Below are 11,470 nucleotides of genomic sequence, written 5' to 3'. Positions count from 1 at the left end.
TGTCATGAAAAATTTATAAAATACATCATACTATGGTGTGTCATGAAAATTTATAAAATACATCATACTATAGTGTGTCATGAAAATCTATAAAATACTTCATACTATAGTGTGTCATGAAAATCTATAAAATACATCATACTATAGTGTGTCATGAAAATTTATAAAATACATCATACTATAGTGTGTCATGAAAATCTTTCAAATACATCATACTATAGTGTGTCATGAAAATCTATAAAATACTTCATACTATAATGTGTCATAAAATATATAAAATACATCATACTATTGTGTGTCATGAAAATTTATAAAATACATCATACTATAGTGTGTCATGAAAATCTATAAAATACTTCATACTATAGTGTGTCATGAAAATTTATAAAATACATCATACTATAGTGTATGTCATGAAAATATGTAATATACATCATACTATAGTGTGTCATGAAAATGTATAAAATACATAATACTATAGTGTGTCATGAAAATTTATAAAATACATCATACTATAGTGTGTCATGAAAATATATAAAATACATCATACTATACTGTGTCATGAAAATTTATAAAATACATCATACTATAGTGTGTCATGAAAATCTATAAAATACATCATACTATAGTCAGTCATGAAAATTTATTAAATACATCATACTATAGTGTATGATCATGAAAAGGTATAAAATACATCATACTAGACTGTGTCATGAAACCATTTGAAATACATCATATTATAGTTTGTAATGAAAAAGTATAAAATACATCATACTATAGTGTTTAATGAAAATCTATAACATACATCATACTATAGTGTATGTCATGAAAAATTTATAAAATACATCATACTATAGTGTGTCATGACAATTTATAAAAAACATCATACTATAGTGTGTCATGAAAAATGTATAAAATACATCATACTATAGTGTGTCATGAAAATCTATAAAATACATCATGCTATAGTATGTCATGAAAAATTTATAAAATACATCATGCTATAGTGTGTCATGAAAATCTGTAAAATACATCATACTATAGTGTGTCATGAAAATTTATAAAATACATCATACTATAGTGTGTCGTGAAAAATTTATAAAATATATCATGCTATAGTGTGTCATGAAAACGTTTCTAAATGATCATACTCTGTCATGAAAAGTGTCAAATTCATCTTATGTGTCATGAAAAGCTATAATACATCAAATTTATAGTGTATGTCATGAAAGATTTATTTAATACATCATACTATAGTGTGTCATGAAAATCTGTAAAATACATCATACTATAGTGTGTCATGAAAATTTATAAAATACTTCATACTATAGTGTGTCATGAAAATCTATAAAATACTTCATACTATAGTGTGTCATGAAAATCTATAAAATACTTCATACTATAGTGTGTCATGAAAATTTATAAAATACATCATACTATAGTGTGTCATGAAAAATGTATAAAATACATCACACTATAGTGTGTCATGAAAATCTATAAAATACATCATGCTATAGTATGTCATGAAAAATTTATAAAATACATCATGCCATAGTGTGTCATGAAAATCTGTAAAATACATCATACTATAGTGTGTCATGAAAATTTATAAAATACTTCATACTATAGTGTGTCGTGAAAAATTTATAAAATATATCATGCTATAGTGTGTCATGAAAACGTTTCTAAATGATCATACTCTGTCATGAAAAGTGTCAAATGCATCTTATGTGTCATGAAAAGCTATAATACATCATACTATAGTGTATGTCATGAAAGATTTATAAAATACATCATACTATAGTGTGTCATGAAAATCTGTAAAATACATCATACTATAGTGTGTCATGAAAATTTATAAAATACTTCATACTATAGTGTGTCATGAAAATCTATAAAATACTTCATACTATAGTGTGTCATGAAAATATATAAAATACATCATACTATAGTGTGTCATGAAAATTTATCAAATACATCATACTATAGTGTGTCATGAAAATCTATAAAATACATCATACTATAGTGTGTCATGAAAATCTATAAAATACCTCATTCTATAGTGTGTCATAAAATATATAAAATACATCATACTATTGTGTGTCATGAAAATTTATAAAATACATCATACTATAGTGTGTCATGAAAATCTATAAAATACTTCATACTATAGTGTGTCATGAAAAGTTATAAAATACATCATACTATAGTGTGTCATAGGGTTGTCACGGTAACCGGTATAGCGGTAAACCCCGGTAAAAAAGTTGACAATAAAAATAACCGTCCAGTTTTTAAAAAACTAAATTATATCGGTGGGTTTACCGTGGCCGCGGTTTCGGCGCGGTGACCCTTACCAGCCACCGTCACTTCTGCTGAAGTTTCCGCGGCGCACACATGCACTTTTTAGTTTGCAACAGCACCAAAACTTTAAAGCTGAAATAATGGCCGAAGGAGGAGACAGCAGCGCCCAGGACATGCATCAGCCCTCAAAGAAGACTAAATCGGAAGTATGGGCATATTTTGGATTTCTGAAAAATGCTGAGGGACAGTTAATAGAAGACTGCTATCCCGTTTGCAGAACGTGCAGGAAACAAGTGTCTGCAAAAGGCAGCAACACTTCGAATCTAGTGGCACATCTGCGTGACCATCACCCACGTCTCTACAGCCAGTGCAAGGTAAGATAACATTAGCATTTTAGCTTAAATGCATGACGTGAGGACTTTTGGTTGAGGGAGAATGCAACGAGTCACTATATGCTGCAGCCGCAGCGTCCTCTGCCAGCATTTAAACCGTGTCACGGACACCCTGTTGCACGATGAAGCATCGTATTTGTTGACGATGAAGAGAAATATACAATTAGTTCCTTGTCATTGATTTGTTTACTTATTCAATGCCATTTATACTTGAACATTTGGATTTGATTACATAGTGTAGTAGTTATTTTAGTAATTTGTTTAAAGTGGCTATTTATTTTAAATACATATTTTTTAAGGTTGACATGTACAGTGCTCAAGTCAAGTGTGGACTGGAGTTTTAGATTTTCATTTTGATAATGAAGAAAACAAGTATATGAGAAGACAAGTGGTGTTTCTTTGATTTGTTTACATATTGTTTATGTTTCAAATGTTTGGATTTGTATAATTTAAACCTGCACTGACTACTGTAACACGTTCCAGAAAAATAAGCTATTTGTTCTTTCACTTGTGAAAAGTTGCACTTTTGCTAAGGCTTTGTGTTATTTTAGGTTTAATAAACACTGTTAAACCTTTTCAGAACTATTTCAGTTTGTGTAGAACAGGACTATCAATGCTTTCTGAACATATGCAACACCGTTTAAAAAATACCGCGATAATACCGAAAACCGTGATAATTTTGGTCACAATAACCGTGAGGTTACATTTTCATACCGTGACAACCCTAGTGTGTCATGACAATATATAAAATACATCATACTATTGTGTGTCATGAAAATTTATAAAATACATCATACTATAGTGTGTCATGAAAATTTATAAAATACATCATACTATAGTGTGTCATGAAAATCTATAAAATACTTCATACTATAGTGTGTCATGAAAATATATAAAATACATCATACCATAGTGTATCTCATGAAAATATGTAATATACATCATACTATAGTGTGTCATGAAAATTTATAAAATACATCATACTATAGTGTGTCATGAAAATCTATAAAATAATTCATACTATAGTGTGTCATGAAAATTTATAAAATACATCATACTATAGTGTGTCATGAAAATATATAAAATACATCATACTATAGTGTGTCATGAAAATCTATAAAATACATCATACTATAGTGTGTCATGAAAATTTATAAAATACATCATACTATAGTGTATGATCATGAAAAGATATAAAATACATCATACTAGACTGTGTCATGAAACCATACTATAGTGTTTAATGAAAATCTATAACATACATCAACCTATAGTGTATGTCATGAAAAATTTATGAAATACATCATACTATAGTGTGTCATGAAAAATGTATAAAATACATCATACTATAGTGTGTCATGAAAATCTATAAAATACATCATACTATAGTATGTCATGAAAAATTTATAAAATACATCATGCTATAGTGTGTCATGAAAATCTGTAAAATACATCATACTAGAGTGTGTCATGAAAATTTATAAAATACTTCATACTATAGTGTGTCGTGAAAAATTTGTAAAATATATCATGCTATAGTGTGTCATGAAAACGTTTCTAAATGATCATACTCTGTCATGAAAAGTGTCAAATGCATCTTATGTGTCATGAAAAGCTATAATACATCATACTATAGTGTATGTCATGAAAGATTTATAAAATACATCATACTATAGTGTGTCATGAAAATCTGTAAAATACATCATACTATAGTGTGTCATGAAAATTTATAAAATACTTCATACTATAGTGTGTCATGAAAATCTATAAAATACTTCATACTATAGTGTGTCATGAAAATATACAAAATACATCATACTATAGTGTGTCATGAAAATTTATAAAGTACATCATACTATAGTGTGTCATGAAAATCTATAAAATACATCATACTATAGTGTGTCATGAAAATCTATAAAATACTTCATTCTATAGTGTGTCATAAAATATATAAAATACATCATACTATTGTGTGTCATGAAAACTTATAAAATACATCATACTATAGTGTGTCATGAAAATCGATAAAATACTTCATACTATAGTGTGACATGAAAAGTTATAAAATAAATCATACTATAGTGTGTCATGAAAATATATAAAATACATCATACTATAGTGTGTCATGAAAATTTATAAAATACATCATACTATAGTCTGTCATGAAAATCTATAAAATAATTCATACTATAGTGTGTCATGAAAATTTATAAAATACATCAATCTATAGTGTGTCATGAAAATATATAAAATACATCATACTATAGTGTGTCATAAAAATCTATAAAATACATCATACTATAGTGTGTCATGAAAATTTATAAAATACATCATACTAGACTGTGTCATGAAACCATTTGAAATACATCATATTATAGTTTGTAATGAAAAAGTATAAAATACATCATACTATAGTGTTTAATGAAAATCTATAACATAAATCATACTATAGTGTATGTCATGAAAAATTTATAAAATACATCATACTATAGTGTTTCATGAAAATTTATAAAAAACATCATACTATAGTGTGTCAAGAAAATGTATAAAATACATCATACTATAGTGTGTCATGAAAATATATAAAATACATCATACTATAGAGTGTCATGAAAATTTATAAAATACATCATACTATAGTGTGTCATGAAAATCTATAAAATACATCATACTATAGTGTGTCATGAAAATTTATAAAATACATCATACTATAGTGTATGATCATGAAAAGGTATAAAATACATCATACTAGACTGTGTCATGAAACCATTTGAAATACATCATATTATAGTTTGTAATGAAAAAGTATAAAATACATCATAAAATAGTGTTTAATGAAAATCTATAACATACATCATACTATAGTGTATGTCATGAAAAATTTATAAAATACATCATACTATAGTGTGTCATGAAAAATGTATAAAATACATCATACTATAGTGTGTCATGAAAATCTATAAAATACATTATACTATAGTGTGTCATGAAAAATTTATAAAATACATCATGCTATAGTGTGTCGTGAAAAATTTATAAAATATATCATTCTATAGTGTGTCATGAAAACGTTTCTAAATGATCATACTCTGTCATGAAAAGTGTCAAATGCATCTTATGTGTCATGAAAAGCTATAATACATCATACTATAGTGTATTTCATGAAAGATTTATAAAATACATCATACTATAGTGTGTCATGAAAATCTGTAAAATACATCATACTATAGTGTGTCATAAAAATTTATAAAATACTTCATACTATAGTGTGTCATGAAAATCTATAAAATACTTCATACTATAGTGTGTCATGAAAAGTTATAAAATACATCATACTATAGTGTGTCATGAAAATTTATAAAATACATCGTACTATAGTGTATGTCATGAAAAATTTATTAAATACATCATACTATAGTGTGTCATGAAAATCTATAAAATACATCATAGTATAGTGTGTCATGAAAATTTATAAAATACATCGTACTATAGTGTATGTCATGAAAAATTTATTAAATACATCATACTATTGTGTGTCATGAAAATCTATAAAATACATCATACTATAGTGTGTCATGAAAATTTATAAAATACATCATACTACAGTGTGTCATGCAAATTTATAAAATACATCATACTATAGTGTGTCATGAAAATCTATAAAATACATCATACTATAGTGTGTCATGAAAATTTATAAAATACATCATACTATAGTGTGTCATGACAATCTATAAAATACTTCATACTATAGTGAATGTCATGAAAAATGTATAAAATACATCATACTATTGTAGGTCATGAAAATCTATAAAATACATCATACTATAGTGTATGATCAAGAAAAGGTAAAAAATATATCATACTATACTGTGTCATGAAACCATTTCAAATACATCATATTATAGTTTGCAATGAAAAAGTATAAAATATATCACACTATAGTGTTTAACGAAAAGTTATAAAATACATCATACTATGGTGTATGTCATGAAAATTTATAAAATACATCATACTATAGTGTGTCATGAAAATTTATAAAATACATCATACTATAGTGTGTCATGAAAATCTATAAAATACATCATACTATAGTGTGTCATGAAAATTTATAAAATACATCATAATATAGTGTGTCATGAAAATCTATAAAATACTTCATACTATGGTGAATGTCATGAAAAATTTATAAAATACATCATACTATTGTGTGTCATGAAAATCTATAAAATACATCATACTATAGTGTATGATCAAGAAAACGTAAAAAATATATCATACTATACTGTGTCATGAAACCATTTGAAATACATCATATTATAGTTTGTAATGAAAAAGTATAAAATATATCACACTATAGTATTTAATGAAAAGTTATAAAATACATCATACTATAGTGTATGTCATGAAAATTTATAAAATACATCATACTATAGTGTGTCATGAAAATTTATAAAATACATCATACTATAGTGTGTAATGAAAATCTATAAAATACATCATACTATAGTGTGTCATGAAAATCTATAAAATACATCATACTATAGTGTGTCATGAAAATCTATAAAATACATCATACTATAGTGTGTCATGAAAATCTATAAAATACTTCAAACTATGGTGTGTCAGGAAAATCTATAAAATACATCATACTATAGTGTGTCATGAAAATCTATAAAATACTTCATACTATAGTGTGTCATGAAAATCTATAAAATACTTCATACTATAGTGTGTCATGAAAATCTATAAAATACATCATACTATAGTGTATGATCATGAAAAGGTATAAAATATATCATACTAGACTGTGTCATGAAACCATTTGAAATACATCATATTATAGTTTGTAATGAAAAAGTATAAAATATATCACACTATAGTGTTTAATGAAAAGTTATAAAATACATCATACTATAGTGTATGTCATGAAAAATTTATAAAATACATGATACTATAGTGTATGTCATGAAAATTTTATAAAATACATCATACTATGGTGTGTCATGAAAATGTATAAAATACTTCATACTATAGTGTGTCATGAAAATCTTTAAAATACTTCATACTATAGTGTGTCATGAAAATATATAAAATACATCATACTATGGTGTCATGAAAATGTATAAAATACTTCATACTATAGTGTGTCATGAAAATTTATAAAATACATCATACTATAGTGTGTCATGAAAATCTATAAAATACTTCATACTATAGTGTGTCATGAAAATATATAAAATACATCATACTATACTGTGTCATGAAAATTTATAAAATACATCATACTATAGTGTATGTCATGAAAATTTATAAAATACATCATACTATAGTGTGTCATGAAAATTTATAAAATACATCATACTATAGTGTGTCATGAAAATCTATAAAATACTTCATACTATAGTGTATGTCATGAAAAATTTATAAAATACATCATACTATAGAGTGTCATGAAAATTTATAAAATACATCATACTATAGTGTATGTCATGAAAATTTGTAAAATACATCATACTATAGTGTGTCATGAAAATTTATAAAATACATCATACTATAGTGTGTCATGAAAATCTATAAAATACATCATACTATAGTGTATGATCATGAAAAAGGTATAAAATATATCATACTAGACTGTGTCATGAAACCATTTGAAATACATCATATTATAGTTTGTAATGAAAAGTATAAAATATATCACACTATAGTGTTTAATGAAACGTTATAAAATACATCATACTATAGTGTATGTCATGAAAAATTTATAAAATCTATCATACTATAGTGTCATAAAAACCTTTCTAAATGATCATACTCTACTTTGTCATGAAACGTGTCAAATGCATCTTATGTGTCATGAAAAGCTATAATACATCATACTATAGTGTATGTCATGAATAATGTATAAAATACATCATACTATAGTGTGTCATGAATATCTATCAAATACATCATACTATACTGTGTCATGAAAATCTATAAAATACATCATACATCATACTATAGTGTGTCATGAAAATCTATAAAATACATCATACTATAGTGTGTCATGAAAATTTATAAAATACTTCATACTACAGTGTGTCATGAATATCTATCAAATACATCATACTATAGTGTGTCATGAAAATCTATAAAATACATCATACATCATACTATAGTGTGTCATGAAAATCTATAAAATACATCATACTATAGTGTGTCATGAAAATCTATAAAATACATCATACATCATACTATAGTGTGTCATGAAAATCTATAAAATACATCATACTATAGTGTGTCATGAAAATTTATAAAATACATCATACTATAGTGTATGTCATGACAAATTTATAAAATACATCATACTATAGTGTGTCATGAAAATCTATAAAATACATTATACTATAGTGTGTCATGAAAATCTATAAAATACATCATACTATAGTGTGTCATGAAAATTTATAAAATACATCATACTATAGTGTGTCATGAAAATTTATAAAATACATCATACTATAGCGTGTCATGAAAATGTATAAAATACAATATACTATAGTGTATGTCATGAAAAATTTATAAAATACATCATACTATAGTGTGTCACGAAAATATATAAAATACTTCATACTATAGTGTGTCATGAAAATTTATAAAATACATCATACTATAGTGTGTCATGAACATCTATAAAATACATCATACTATAGTGTGTCATGAAAATCTATAAAATACATCACACTATAATAACATCCTGATAATAACTTTTTGGTTTCCTTGACTTTTGATGTGCTACTACTAGTTTATCCGTTTAATTATAGATCCACTAGGATAAATACAATAAAGTTTATCTCTCACCAAATAGAATATTTACTAAGACATCATAATATAACTGTAGACACAGTACTTGTGTGTGTGTGTGTGTGTGTGTGTGTGTGTGTGTGTGTGTGTGTGTGTGTGTGTGTGCGTGCGCGCGCGCGTGCGTGCGTGCGTGTGTGTGTGTGTGTGTGTGTGTGCTCTGTCTTCTCGATCCCCAGTGAGTCGTGGAGGATGGCTGCTTATACTGAGCTAGGATTCTCTGGAGGTTTCTTCCTGTTAAAAGGGAGATTTCCTCTCCACTGTCGCTTTATGCTTGCTTGGTATGAGGATTGGTGTATAGTTAGGGTCAGTCACTAGTCAGTGGCTTGATGCAATTTGCTGGGTTCCTTATATAGGAAACATTATTTCTGATTGGCTTAATGAACTGACCTGAATTGGAATTTTTATTATGTGAAGTGCCTTGAGACGACTCTTGTCGTGATTTGGCGCTTTATAAATAAACTTGAATTGAATTGAATTGAACTATAGTATGTCATAAAAATCTATAAAATACATCATACTATAGTGTGTCTTGAAAAGGTATAAAATACACCATACTAGACTGTGTCATGAAACCATTTGAAATACATCATATTATAGTTTGTAATGAAAAAGTATAAAATATATCATACTATAATGTTTAATGAAATGTTTTAAAATACATCATACTATCTGAGATGCTGAGGACAGTAAAGATGGAACAGTTGATTTAAAAGATGCAACTGCGTTGTCAGATAGAGACCGACTATAATGAAATTTACTTTCATGTCTCGAGAACTCAGTTATAAAAAACTCAAAGGTTATCAGAAAGTGGTCCGAGAAGACTGGATTATGTGGAAAGATTGTTATTTCCTCACACTCTATGCCATAAGTCAGCACAAGGTCCAATGTATGATGGCAGGAGTGGGTGGAGCTATGTATTCTTTGAGTAAAACCCATTGAGTCTAAGATATTACTAAAGACTACATTGAGGCAATCATTTTCAATGTCCAAACTCCAAATCATGACAGAGTGGTCTCAAGGACCTTCACACAGTAAACATTCCAGTACAGGTCAGGTCATCAAGCCAATCAGCAATCAGTAAAGTTTCCTAAATAAGGAACCCAGCAGGTTGCATCGAGTCACTGACTAGTGTCCAAGTCTTTACAGCAATCCTCAAAAACAAGTTAAAGTCTTCTGGTTAAACTTTCAAAGATCAATCAGATTGATATTTCATATTTATATGTAATCATCACATCTTATTGATCATTTAAAACATGTGTAGCCACTCCTTAACGCTGCAGCAGGAAGAAGTTTGTTGTCCAGTCCGAGTTTTATGTTGCTGTGACTTTTTACTCGAATCATCCACAAGTAAAGCATGAAGGTGAACAGGTGAAGTCATGCAGTGCCTCGTTAAAATCATGTTTATAAGTGGAATGAGAGGAGAAAACAAATTCAGTGAATCAATGCGTGTGTGTCAGAGTGTTAACACTGCCTTGAAATGGGGCTCTCATTGGTTTACATGGGGGGGCGGGGCTTACAACTTGTTCTGGAACCAGCCACTAGGGGCATTTGTTTTGGCTCCAGTTCCTTTTCATGGTTCCTACCCAGTGTCGTACTTCTGTTTCTGTCCAACCTCTGAGATCACTTAAAAAGGGAGGGGGAGTCTTGGAGGTCAGAGGTCACACTTACATGGACAAGCACCATCTTACATTGGGGATCTTCTTAGTCCCTACACCCCCAGCCGGTCCCTGAGGTCCAGCGATCAAAGCCTACTGGTTGTGCAGCACCAGGCTAAAGACCAAAGGTGACAGATCATCTGCTGCTGTGGCCCCCAGACTCTGGACCTCTCTCCCCCTGAGCCTGAGACCAGTGGACTCAGTGGTCTCCTTTAAACTCACCTGTTCAGGCTTTGGTGGGACCTTCATCACCTCCCTCTCCTTGTTCTGCTCTCC

This window comes from Nothobranchius furzeri, chromosome 19, assembly GCF_043380555.1.
Source record: "Nothobranchius furzeri strain GRZ-AD chromosome 19, NfurGRZ-RIMD1, whole genome shotgun sequence".
Lineage (NCBI taxonomy): Eukaryota > Metazoa > Chordata > Actinopteri > Cyprinodontiformes > Nothobranchiidae > Nothobranchius > Nothobranchius furzeri.
The sequence above is the reverse complement of the archived record's forward strand: the minus strand, read 5'-3'. Positions refer to the sequence as shown.